We start from the raw sequence: 14,064 nt of genomic DNA, 5'->3' as shown, positions 1-14,064 counted from the left end.
TGATAGTTCAAGTTCTCCCCAAATTATTATTTTTTCCTTCAAGATCTAAAACATCCCCCCCAAATCACTGTGGTTTCCTAATAGGACTCCTTTTTTTTTTCTTGAGACAGGATCTAAGGCTAAAGTACAGTGGTTCAACCACAACTTAACTGCAGCCTCAAACTCTCAGGCCCAAGTGATGCTTCTACCACAGCATCCCGAGGTGCTGAGGCTATAGGCACACACCGCCATACCCAGCTAATTAAAAAAAATATATTTTGGAGACATGGGGGTCTCACTATGATGCCAGGGCTGTTCTCCAACTCCCAGGTTCAGGTTATCCTCCTGCCTTGGCCTCCCAAAGTGCTGGAATTGCGAGTGTGTGTCACCGCACCCAGCCATGTGGCTTTTTAAGGTTAGACCTATACAAACCCCTGAGATGCCTATCACCTGGTTATAACTGGCTATCATGGGGCAATCTCTTGCAGCACAGACCACGGGTTTCCCAGGGTTCTGACAGGGCGGCAGGTGACATCAGCATGGTCTTCTAGCTCCAGTATGGCTGTCTGGGACCTCAGGTCCATCTATGGGCTCTAAGCATTTCTCATTACTCTCCTTTAATTCTGGTATCCTTGCAAATTAAATGGGGGAAATCAACCACCACACAGACTATGAGAGCTCTGTCCAAAAGCCAGAGGTACAAGACTACCTCTGTTAACCTGGAATAGGTGCAAAATTCCTTTTCTAATCTTACGCTTTTGAAACAGTGCCTTTAATCTGAGGACTCTTAAAACTATATAATTATGTCTTCCAAATAATTATACTAGAATTTTTCTAGTGTATGCAGAGACTTGTGATTAATAAAATATAGCTTATTTCCTCAATAATTCTTTAATCACTGAAACAAAGGAAATTTTTTAAATCATGAAAGAATAATTTGCTAAAAAATTTCAAACCCTAGAAGAGACAGAAGATTTCAAAGATAATCTCAGATACCTGTTAAAAAGGAAATTATAGAACAATAAGAAAACACACAAAAAATTATACTCCTAGGATAAGATAAGGATAAAACTCATATCTGTAATATCAACACCTTGGGAGGCTTAGGCAGGAGGACTGCTTGAGCCCAGGAGTTCAAGACCACCCTGAATAATATAGCAAGGCCCTGTCTCTTAAAAAAAATTTTTAAAAAGGGATAATAAACTCTAAAGCCATCAAAAGTTTACAAATTTGCAATTTAAGAAATTTAAAGTTCTATTTGACAAAAAATACAAAGCAGAAAGTTGAAAGAAAGAAAATGAGGGAAGGGAGGACTTGTAACACATAGCAAAGGGTTACTATTTATAATACACAGAAATCAGTAAGAAAAAAAGATGAACCATCCAGCAAAAATGGGCCAGAGGATGTGAAGAGGCAATTCCTAAAACCGTAAGTTGCAAACAGCCAATAACCATGCAAAGATGTCCAATCCTAACCAAGACGGACACATAAGAACCAGAAGCTAAGTCGCGTTTTTGCTTCTTAAGTTGGCAAATACTTAAAAACATTGCTCAAATGTCCTTTTTAACAAGGGTGAGGCAGAACAGGCACCCTGTCCTGTTGGTTGGTGTATAAACTGGGCTCCAGTCCTGGCCCCACCACACCAACTCTCTTTTTCTTGCTAAGCCTCAGGCTTCCCATCTAGAAACCAGGTGGACTCTTCCACACAGGGTTTTTCCAAGGACTGAATCAGGTAACACATTCAAAGAGCTTAGCACAAAGCTAGGCACATCGCAGCATTTAAAAAAATGTAGTTATTCAGGTCAAGCGCAGTGGCTCACATCTTTAATTCTAAAACTTTGGGAGGCAGAAGTGGGAGATCACGTGAACCTAAGAGTTGGAAACCAGTCTGTGCAACATAGTGAAACTCCTTCTCTATAAAAAAGAAAAAGACAAAAAGAAAAGAAAGAAAAAGAATATAGCTGGATGTGTACCTATGGTCTCAGCTACTAAGGAGGACCATTTGAGCCCAGGATGTTGAGGCTGCCATAAGCCATGATTGCACCACTGCACTCCAGCTGGGCAACAGAGCAAGACCCTCTCTCCAATAAAATAAAATAAAAGGAAAAGAAAGAAAAATATGTAGTTATTTCATTAATAATTTTCTTGGAGACCAATGTGACAATACTTGTCAAAGAAATTAGAGTCTACACAATAGATCTCAAAGAGTGAAATACAGAAATATCAAAATGAATTTGGCTAAGACACCAATATCTTCAGAGGTGCCAGCACAGTTAAAATTACACCTGCCTCCGTTTTTGTTTGGAGGTATGTGTAATCTTTGGCAAACAGCCTAATGACTTTCCTTCTTAGGTTTCCCATATGTCTCAAGAAGATGAAGGTGCCCCTGTTGTCAGCCCTGTGGGAATAATGTCATAAGCAATAATCCTGACAGGTTCTAAGGACTGTGGAGGAAGAGAAGTTGCTACACTATACTGCCCTCTTCCATGCACGACACTTCTAGAAGTCATTTAGAAACCACAAAGTGAACAGATTTTAACATTCCTTTGCTGGCAGATGACAAAATTAGACTAATGGTAACACTCTCTAGCCTCTGTTATCACCAGCCTGAGGCCCAGCTTAATACTGGCCAAAGCAAAACTTGTATTGAATTATTAATAGTAAACACTTATCATACCTAGATGCAAATTAACTTCTCCCTGGGGATCTAATTCCCAAGAATTTACTTATTTAATCCCTTAATACTACAAAGGTTGGTTAAAATGCCAGTTCACTTGCATGTTTAATATTTCATGAATTGAATCATTTTTTTTCCTCAATAGCTCTTGCCACTGCAGTTGCATGACCTACAAATTTTCTAGTTGATTCTTTATAACTAGAAGAGGATTTAGGAAAATGCTTCTTGTAGCTATCCACCATGCCAATCACTTCTTGCCACCTTCGCTCCTGCCTTTTGACCTTCTTAAACTGCCCTTCCCTCTTTTCATCCAACCATTAATAGTGAAATTAACCTATATGCCTCAGAGCCTGAGCAACCTCCCCTAAATCCTAAAGTGAGGTGACATGCTACCCACCTGTTCCCACAGCAGCCTGAGAGCGCACCTCAATCTTCTCTCACGACCTGTCGCTTTCACTCCTGCCCCACGCACTTCCCAAGCACTTTCATACAGGGACATGGACAAACATCACTCTTCCCTTTTATATAATTTATCACATGTGCCTCTTTGTTTAGAAAACAAACGTACACACTCATGCACCTACACATACACTTGGGGCTTTTCAAGACGTTTGGTCACATAAAGAAAACGGGGCCCCCATGGCTTCCAATGGCTTTCACTGCCATCGTGTTCTACATTGCTGCCATGAACAAGAGGAAACGGCCCTCCCACTGCACTCTTCCCCTGCCCGCAGACTCCAACATCACTTCACCATCGGAACGCAGAGGGAACTTCCTCATTGTTTGTACTGACTTCTGTTTACTTAGGACTGAGTTAAAAGGACTAAAAAACAAAAAACAAAAAACCCATTGAATCCTATGGTGCTTAAATCAACCCGGGCTTTGAGAAATCTCTCAGATCATATTTTAATTAGACATGTCAGGCAACCCTAACATGCTTTGCAGCCAAAATTTGCATCATAACTTCTGTTTGGCTCCTTAGGTGCCCAATGACTGTAAATAAATAAGAAGCTGGCTCTGTGCCCAGCAGGAAAATTCACATTCCATTCTCCAGAGGCGTGCAGGCCTGGAGTCCTGATCTGTCTCTCCAGGAGCGGGTCTTGAAAAGCCACCCATCCACAGAGTGCAGAGTAATTATATCAAATATAATGAAGTTGAACTATTTTAAACTAAAAACCCATCTCTTCTGAACTAAAATTATATGTCATAAAACTGGACTGTCATTCCATGCTTGTTTTGAGAACTTTAGAAAGCACAAGTGACCAGGAGTCACCAAACAACCCCAGGGCAAGTTTTCATTTGCAAAAAGTTGCGCCGGACTGAAACTTGTGTTGGTCACTCGAGGCTTCTGTGGAGGCAGCTACGTCTCTGAGCGTTCCTATTCTCTTGCTGTGATTCTGGAAACTGTTTCAATTTTATCTCAAAAACAGTAAATACTTCACACTCTTTGGTCTTTCGTTCTATCTGCCTGAATTTATGGTTTTATATTTCAGCAGCAGAAGTATATATTTGAAAGTACTTCTAAAACATTCCGACATGGGGCAAAAGCATGGATCACATCTCCTCATTTTTAAGGTGACTGTAAGCAAATTAAATCAGAGAAAATTTCTGGAAGGAACTTTTTAGTTTCCAGAATTACTGGCATAAAATGCTTAGAGAATATAACTTTGATTCGGTGTAAAATATGATTTAACTCAAGTTTAATTTGCCTAATAGTAAAAGCACTGTGGTTTACCAAGGCCTGTGGCTTACCTTTAAGGTGTTACACTGAGAAGACAGAACAGCTTTCTATATGACAATGGATAAGAGAGTGTGGTGGTTGAGGCTGAGGAATCTGGAGCCTGGGGTGAGAAGACTGCTTCTCCCCTTATGAGCTCAGTGGCCTTGAGCAAGTTGTTTAACATCCTATGCTGCAGTTTCTCAGCTATAGAACATAAAGAGTGTGTTCCTCGTAGGGCCATTTGAGGACTTGATAAGTTAATACATACAGCATAATTAGATAAGTACCCGACAGGTAGTAGCTTACCTAGAATAACTGTGAAAACCCTTACTTCACATGACCATAGACTAGGAATAGAAAGAATTTTTCTTTGTTTAAGAAACAAGGTCTTGCTATGTTGTTCAGGCTGGTCTGGAACTCGTATGCCCAAGTGATTCTCCTGTTTCGGCCTCCCAAACTGCTGAGATTACAGGTATGAGCCACCACACCTGGCTGACAGAACGGACTTTCAATTCAATTGTCTAGTTGTCTAGAAGAATGAATACCCAGAAAATTGAGGCGTAGAGAAATTAATGTGTCCGAGACACATTTAGATAGCTTGTGCTAGAACTGACACTAGAATCTTCCACACGCCCTGCACTGTGCCCTTTATTAACACCAGTTCTCCTGGTAACTCTGGAAAGTAACAAATTTTCCAGTGAGGAAACAGAAACTAACAGGAAGGTTAAGTGAGGTCAAGCAGCCAATGACAGAAGTAAGGACACCAGACTCTGTTGACTATTGTAGCACTACTGGGTATACTATCCAATGTCTTCTTTCTTCTTCCTGAGATATTTGTTTTATCATTTGTACACATGGGAGGAAACAACCGTGAGAAAAACAAACAGAAAAGCCTCATCAAGAAAGAACCAGAAAACACTATGTGGTTTATGTCTGTAAAATACATCCCCGGAAGATAATGAGGTAAGGTAGCAAGAGAATTTTACTTAACATCATCAAAAAAACTGAATAAGCAACTACCTGCAAAAAGAATGGTGCATAAAGAATGATTATATAATCCTTGAGACAGTAATGACATAAACCGAGATCAGAACGTGTGTTAAGCCAATGCCTAATTTAAATGGGTATTTACAACAAGCGCACACCACCACTGGGTGACAATGACATGGGCACTGAGTGAAGAAATCACAGGAGTTACAGGTCTAGTCTTCTGACTAACTAAGGAAGACCTCCAGATTAGTAGTCTTTGGAAAAGAGGAAGGAGAACTTGGTGAATTAGATCAGGGAGAAGGTACCAGGAATTCTGTGCCAGCACCTGTGACAAAGACTGCAACAAAAGGTTTTCGTGTTTAAAATTAGCCAGGTGTGGTGGCAGGTGCCTGTAATCCCAGCTACTCAGGGGGCTGAGGCAGGAGGATTGCTGGCTAATTTTTATATTTCTAGTAGAGACGAGGTTTCACCATGTTGGCCAGACGGTCTTGAACTCCTGACCTCAGGTCATCCCCCCACCTTAGCCTCCCAAAGTGCTGGGATAACAGGCATGAGCCACCATACCTAGCCTGGCTGCCATTTAAAAATACCTCTTGTACTCTGTCTACACCTGTCCTCCTTTGGATTTCCCCAGGAGCACAGATCAAGACAGGAACTTAAGTTACCAGCAGTTTATTCAGGAAGGAATCCCCAGATGCACCAGAGGATTACAGAAGTGAGACAGGGAAAGGAAGGAAACCAACAATAAGTATATTACTGAGCAGATTTCCAGGGTGGGCAACCAAGGCTCAATTCCTGTCAGGAATTTCAAGGACCTAGTAGAACACCCTCAGGGTTGAGGAAGTTGGGTTATTTATCCTCTGGCTCCCATTCATCACTGGCTGTTGGCTGCTTCAGAGGAGGGAGGGTATTAATTTTCCAGCAAAATTAATTTTTGTGATAAGAAAAATTAATTTGTGGGATAAGAGGAAATATGGGTGGGGCATCCATAGCATCTGCTATAGTAATGTATTTACACTTACCCTGATTTCTCATTGAAATCCTACAGCCATATATGCTTTTAAAAAATCACAAGTAGATTTGGGGTCTCACTATGTTGCCCCAGCTGGTCTCAAACTCCTGGGCTCAGGTGATCTCCCTTTGGCCTCACAAAGTGCTAGGATTACAGACATGAACCCCTGTGTCCAGCTATGCCATATATGCTTTCTGTAGGCTTCTTCAAGGTGAAGAGAAGTAGAAAATGTTTACAATAATAATCTTCAACTGTCACTGTGTCTACTCCTTTCTGCACACATAATAATAGAAATTCCCTCCTGTCCTATTACCAATTGCAAGAATTCTACAGTTCTCTTCTGCAAAAATGTTCAGAATTCCTATTTTCTTGCTGTGATTCTACAAATATTTCATTTTCCTCTATTGATGTCATCTGTAAATAGGCTTTTAGCTGCCACTTCTCCATTCTTCCTTTCTGGTGTTTTGTTTTTATTTTTTCACTTAATAGTAGGTCAGAACTTCTTTATTTTTTAATACATGAAAATTAAACATTCCTCAATGGATCATCACCACTTGTCAGGATGATGAGAAAAAGTGTTTCTGTTCCATCACATTTGGGTTGGATAATGTGGAGATGCAAGGTCACTGTAACTCTCACTGCCATCCTATCTGAAAAAAATCTCAAAATGGTGTTATTGTCAACTGCAAGCTTAAATGAGATAATCCATCCTGGTTTCATATACTTGAAATTATAAACATTTTTTAATTACCTGGAAATTTTTTTCAGATTCTTCATTACTAAATTTAACTGGAGAGAGCATATCTCATTCATGACCCTCTGTCCTCCTGATAATCTTTTCAATGTAATGTAAGCGCAATGTAAGGGAACAACGTAGCTATGACGTGGTCTCAGCTGTCAAGGTGCAGGCACCATGTAAGATCTCTCTTTTTGATTTATTGTTGTCCTTGTTTATAGAGACAATGTAATGATCACTACGGAAAATGTAAATAGTACAGAAAACTATCGTGAAGAGTTTCTTTTTAAAAATCATAAATCTTAATTACCTCAATAATCACTGAAAATCCTGGTGAACATGCCAAATATATACTCTATAGCTACAGTCTTAAATTAATGATATGTGTCATACTCTGTGTTGCAGTCAACCACTTTTCACCCAAAACATCTTTCCATATCTTTTTAAAAGTTACTGTTTCTGTTCTTGTAGCCACTAATACTAAAGTTACCATTTAATCATAGTTCATAAAGTATGTATACAGCACAACTTAAAAGTAAGCTGATAGCACGATCATATGATCCTGGTGAAAGCAGGGCTCCTCTGTTTAAAAATCTGTGTATTTTTCTCATTTACTTGAAGCTCAGCAACTGTTCTCTCTGCCCCCACTCTAGCCTCCAAGCCCAGGTTGGTCTTCCTTCCTCACAAAAAAGATTCTTATACAAACAACCTGTCCAACCAAAATCTTTTCCAGATAAACATGTGTTTCCTGCTGAGAACTAAAAGAATCCTGCCCTTTCATTTGGCTTATTCCATTTCCCTTTTGATATTTTTTAAATCTCTTATCCACTGGTAGACTTCTGAAGTCCCTTTTAAGCTCTCAAGTTCTGGTTTCATGATTTTGAAAAAATCTTAAAGGATATTAGCCATGAGGAGTATGCTGTCGAGTCATTTCCAAGTACATGGCGGAACGAAAGCTCTGCTGCCTTTCTTGTGTTTCTGATTCAACATGATTTTTAAAACTGCTGTACTGTTGCTCACTGTAAACAGACTAATTCAAAATCCAACACCAAAGATTAATCATCTTTTGTCACAAAACCAAGGTGAGAGCTTTGAACCTTGGCCACCTTTTTTTGATAGTTTTTTTTTTTTTTCTTAAAGAGGTGGGGGAGTCGGGGGAGGGAACTTAGAGGACGGGTCAATAGGTACAGCAAATCATCATGGCATATGTATACTTACGTAACCTGCATATTTTGTACGTGTATCCCCCCACCTTTTTTAGAAGAAATAAAGGGGAAAAAAAAGAAAAAGGAAAAGGGGGTCATGGTGGCTCACACCTATAATCTTAGGACTTTAGGATGCTGAGGTGGGAAGATCACTTGAGGCCAGGAGTACAAAACCAGTCTGGGCAACATGGTGAGACCTTGTCTCTGCAAATAATAAAACATCAGCCAGGTCTGATGGCACATGCCTGTGGTCCCAGCTACTTGGGAGGCTGAAGTAGGAGAATCACTTGAGCTTGGGCAATCAAGATGACAGTAAGCCGTGATCATGCCACTGCTCTTTAGCCTAGGTGACACAATAGGACCCTGTCTCAGAAAGAAAAAAAGAGAAAATAAAGATTAAAAATAATTAAAAAATTAAAATGCCAAGCATGGTGGCTCATACCTGCCATCACAGGCTTTGGAAGGTTAAGGTGGAGAATTGCTGGAGACCAGGAGTTCAAGACCAGCCTGGGCAACATAGCAAGACCCCATCTTTACAAAACTGCTTTAGAAAATCAGCCAGCCATGGGAGAACGCACCTGTAGTTCCAGCTACTCAGATGGCTGAGGCAGAAGTATCACTTGAACCCAGGATTTCAAGGCTTCAGTGAGCCATGATCATGAAGACAGCTGCTTTAATCAAATGTCATTTACCTTTCATGATTACTCCTCGTCAGAAGCTAACGATTTAGATGCATATTATTCTGGCTGCTAGGTTGGTTTTACTTATTTTTTTATAATTCAATTATGCCTTAAATTAAGAACAAAATAAAACTTAGATGAAAAAAATTAACTTTGTTTTTAAAACAGTATAAACATAGGTTTGGTAGTGATGGGGATTGAAACCTCTAATAAAAGCAGATTTTTGGATTTGCAATAAATTCCCTCCTCTATGATCCAGTGTTGTCCCTTTGCTACCAGAAAGAGAACATTTTACTAGTCAAGGACAAATGGATTCTCTTTTCTTAAAATTCATTCAAAGAGTTTTTTCTCTATTACTGTAATAATGCAGTGTTATCCTTAAGTAATTTTCTAAGGAAAGTAAAGGTACATATATAAGGATATTTGAAATAGCTGGGTGAAAACCCTGAACAAGGCCTGCATCTTCTGGAAATTTTGATACCAGTCCAATACACCATATTAACATTAAATCTGGACACTTCCATTTTAATTCAGAGGCCTATCATAATCTAGTAGCCACCCAGTCTAAATATGCTACAGTTCAACAAACTGTGAGGGTTCCCACTGAAAAATGAGAAACAACAGACCTCTCAACGCTAGGTTGTCATGCAGTTCACAAGCCACTTCAGGGGAAATCAGGTATTCTGCCCCATTTGGGGCATCAAGTGGCAGACCATCTTTTGCTATGACCATAATCTCAATATAGGCTGTAAGGACACCCAACCGATCCTTCCCTCTCCCTCATATGCTTCTTCAATTGACAGTTTTTGAACACTGACTAAGTTGGGAATACTGATGGGATGTAGGGGTATAATGGTGAACAAGATACAGTAATGCCTTCAATTGAACATCTGTCTAATGCTGGAGCTACACTGTGCATGACTATCACTATGCACAGTAAAAGCTTCCATGGGACTGTGGAAGGGTAGGATAAAACTATGAGCCAGTGAAGGTTTCAGAACAAGGAAAAGGGATCCGAAGCAGGAAAAATGGGGAAGAGTGTTGCCAGAATAGTATATATTATGCACCAATGCCCAGAGTTAAGAGAAAGTAAAATTCAAGGAATTCTTGATATTCACCTTCTGACCTAATCGCCTTAACACCCGTATCATCAATCTCCAATATGGAACTTACAGAATTTGTCTACTATTTACGAGCTGACACCACCAAGCAGTACAGGGAAGAAACTCCAAGGTTCTCAGATCACTAGGCAGGGCTGCACAAAGAACTACTAGATCTTCCACTTATTTTTTTCTCATTGTCTTCATTAAAATGATGTGTATATTTTATGGTGTTTATAACAGTACTATTAAATATAACATTTATAATGAAATATATTTGAAGTCCATGCTCAAAAATTATTCACAGATGGGTGTGTGATCAAGACCACTGACTCAGACGCACTGCATTCAGTTGGAGAAATAAGCTCTAAAGAGATAAAAAGCATCAAGCACTTAAGCTAAGTGCCATCTACAGGGTGAGGAACAGGGAAAGACCCCCATAGGCTGGGGTAGTCAGGAAAGGCTCCATGACAGAAGAGTAGTACTTAAACTAAGGTAAGTAGAGAAGTTTGGAGAGGACACTCTGCTTGGGAGGAATGACACAGCCCAGGGAAACTATGTTGGGGAACAACCAGAAAACCAGTTTCTCTGATAGGGTTCCCACAGGGTAATGTGACAGATGTTGAGGATCCTAGCTTCGGGATGAAAGGAACCAGGACAAGGGGATATCTTCAGTATCAGGCTAAGAAATCATTACACAACAGGGACCCTGGAAGTCATATATTCTTTCTTAGCATGGTGGAAGGCTTTTCTGGAAATCGAAAAGGCTGAGACAATAATCAGTGAAGTTCCTTCTAGCTCTTAAGAGTCCATGCTCCCAGTGAGACTAGCATTCTTGCTGGGCGCAGTGGCTCATGCCTGTAATCCCAGCACTTTGGAAAGCCGAGGCAGGAGGATTGCTTGAAGCCAGCAGTTTAAGACCAGCCTGGGCAACAAAGCAAGAACTTGTGTCTATTAAAAAAATAAAATAAGAAACTAGCTTTCCAGAATGAGGGCAAAATAAAGAAAACTGAGACAGTTCACCACCAAATACTTTCACTAACTACCAAATACTTTAACTAAATCAATTTAAAGAATGTACTTGAAGAAGGAGGGAAATGTTCCTCCAGGGAAGGTCTGAGTTATACAAGAAAATGGTATGTTAAAAAAATTATAAACATGTAGGTAAATATAAACAAAGAATGATGAAATAAGTAATAATGTCTGGTTAATGGAGCTTCAAAAGAAAAACAAAAATACATTAAAAATACCAAAGAATTGCACATAAGCCAGGAGGAAAGTGATTGGAGGTAAAAACATTCTAACATCCTTAGGTTGCTCAGTATGAGGATAAAGTGGTAGCTAACTTTAGACTTTGTTACATAGACATGTTAAAATTCCAAGTAGAATCACTTTAAAAAAAGAGATTCTATCTTCCAAACCAATAGAGGTGGGAAAAAATGGAATTGGTAGAGACAGTGGTAGAGGGAGTATCTCAATAAACTTTTAAAAATATGAAATCCAGGCCAGGCTCAGTAGCTCACGCTTGTAATTCCAGCTCTTTGGGAGGCTAAGGCAGGCAGATCGCGAGATCAAGAGATCAAAACCATCCTGGCCAACATGGTGAAACCCCGTCTCTACTAAAAATACAAAAATTAGCCAGGCATGGTAGTGCGTACCTGTAGTCTCAGCTACTTAGTAGACCAAGGCAGGAGAATCACTTGAACCCAGGAGGCAGAGGTTGCAGTGAGCTGAGCTGAGATGGCACCACTGCACTTCAGCCTGAGTGACAGAGCAAGATTCCGTCTAAAAAAAAAAAAATCAAAATCTAACCGCCTGTTGTTCATAAGGCACAAATCTAAGACACAGGTAGAAAGAGTAGAAGGTAAATGAATGAAAGAAGATCCAAAGCAAGACAATACTAACCAAAAGAATTGCAATGCAGCCACATTAAAATCAGATAAAATATACTGTAAGAGAAAAAAAATTACTAGAAATAAAAAGAAGTGATCGTATAATAAAAGATTTTCCAGGAAAATATAACAGTCTTGTATTTGTATATATTCAATAGCAGAGCTTTAAAATAAACCTACAGCATTTACTCATTACTGCAGAGCTATATTGTTACAGAGCGGAGTGGTGTCTAGGATTACATTCCCTTCTCTAAGCATGCATTCTAGAACACTCTAAAATAAAATCCACATGACAGCATCAGCAGCAGTGAATCTATATGGGTCTACAGCAGCTCGATTCTTGCTTCCTTGGAGGAAAGAATTTAGCCAGTCAGGATAAGGTAGAGTGAGAGACCAAGGCAAGTTTTAGAACAAGAGTGAATGTTTATTAAAAAGCTCGAAAGGGCCGGGCATGGTGGCTCACGCCTGTAATCCCAGCACTTTGGGAGGCCAAGGCGGGTGGATCACGAGGTCAAGAGATTGAGACCATGCTGGCCAACCTGGTGAAACCCCGTCTCTACTAAAAATACAAAAAATTAGCTGGGCATGGTGGCGCGTGCCTGTAATCCCAGCTACTCGGGAGGCTGAGGCAGGAGAATTGCCTGAATCCAGGAGGCGGAGGTTGCAGTGAGCCGAGATCTCACCATTGCACTCCAGCCTGGGTAACAAGAGCGAAACTCCGTCTCAAAAAAAAAAAAAAAAGCTCGAAAACAGGAATGAAAGGAAGCAAAGAACACGTGGAAGAGGGCCAAGTGGGCAACTTGAGAGATCCAAGGACCCTGTCCAACCCTTGACCTGGGATTTTCACACAATTGGCATGGTGCTGAGGACTGCATCTCTCCTCACTTGATTTTTCCTTGGGGTGGGCTGTCTGCATGTGCAGTGGCCTGCCAGCACTTGGGAGGGGTGGCATGTGCAGGGTGTTTACTGAAATTCTATGCATGCTCATTTGAGGCATTTTTCCCTTACTAATTGAGTCCCAAAGGAAGGTCATATACCAGTTAAATGCCAACACTTTGCCTTTAGCGTGCACGTTTAAGGCCACTCATCCAATTCCTGAGATTGTATGAGGAAGCTTCTGATTGGCCCACGGTGGTTCACACCTGTAATCCCAGCACTTTGGGAGGCCCAGGTGGGCAGATCACCAGGTCAGGAGATGGAGACCATCCTGGCTAACACGGTGAAACCTTGTCTCCATTAAAAATACAAAAAAATTAGCTGGGTGTGGTGGCACGTACCTGTAGTCCCACCTACTCAGGTGGCTGAGGCCCGAGAATCACTTGAACCTGGGAGGCAGAGGTTGAGTGAGCCAACATTGTGCCACTGCACCCCAACCTGGGCAACAGAGCCAGACCCCTGTCTCAAAAAAATTTAAAAAAAGGAAGCTGCTGATTACCAATTTCAGATGTTTTCTATCTGTCGGGAGCCTGCCTTTCCCTGGTGCCAGCTATGATAGTATGTTAGAGATACAGTTTAACAACCACCTGACCATTACCTGATGGTTGCCTGACATTCCTGTGGGAAGAGGGGGCCTCTCCTGCCCTGCTCATATCTGCCTAACTACTCTAGCAGCAAGTCCAGATACAGTCCCTATTCTCTTATTCTACCAGCTGCTCAAAATCATACCATGGCTGGCATCTGCTTTCTATTCATGGAGATATGCTTCATTTCTCTTGGGTGAATGCCTAAGATAAGAATTGCTGGGTCACAAGGTAATGGTCTGTTTAGTTTTGTAAGAAACTGTCAGACCATTTTTCAAAGTGGTTGTACCATTTTGAACTCCCATTAAAAATACAAAAAGTTCCAGCGCTCCATAATCTCACTGACATTTAGTGTTGTTGGTCTTTTTCATTTTAGCCTTTCTAGTAGTATCTCATTGTGGTCTTAATTTGCATTTCCCTAAAGCCTAAAATTGCTGAGCATGTTTTTATGTGTGTATTGCTCATTCATATTTCTTTTGAGAAATGTCTGTTCAAATATTTTGCTTATTTTCAAAATGAAAGACTGTCTTTCATTTGAATCATGACTTTCTTG

The 14,064-nt window shown here is 40.5% G+C and overlaps 1 protein-coding gene across 1 annotated transcript in view; it reads right to left on the bottom strand.

The window, feature by feature from the left end:
- The window catches only part of PRKCH (protein kinase C eta), a 237,705-nt gene that overhangs the window by 115,169 nt on the left and 108,472 nt on the right, over positions 1–14,064 (bottom strand). The gene's annotated exons all lie outside the window — the stretch shown is intronic.

This window comes from Callithrix jacchus, chromosome 8 (assembly GCF_049354715.1).
Source record: "Callithrix jacchus isolate 240 chromosome 8, calJac240_pri, whole genome shotgun sequence".
Classification (NCBI taxonomy): Eukaryota; Metazoa; Chordata; class Mammalia; order Primates; family Cebidae; genus Callithrix; species Callithrix jacchus.
Note: the sequence above shows the minus strand (reverse complement) of the source record. Positions and strands in the feature narration are given on the sequence as shown.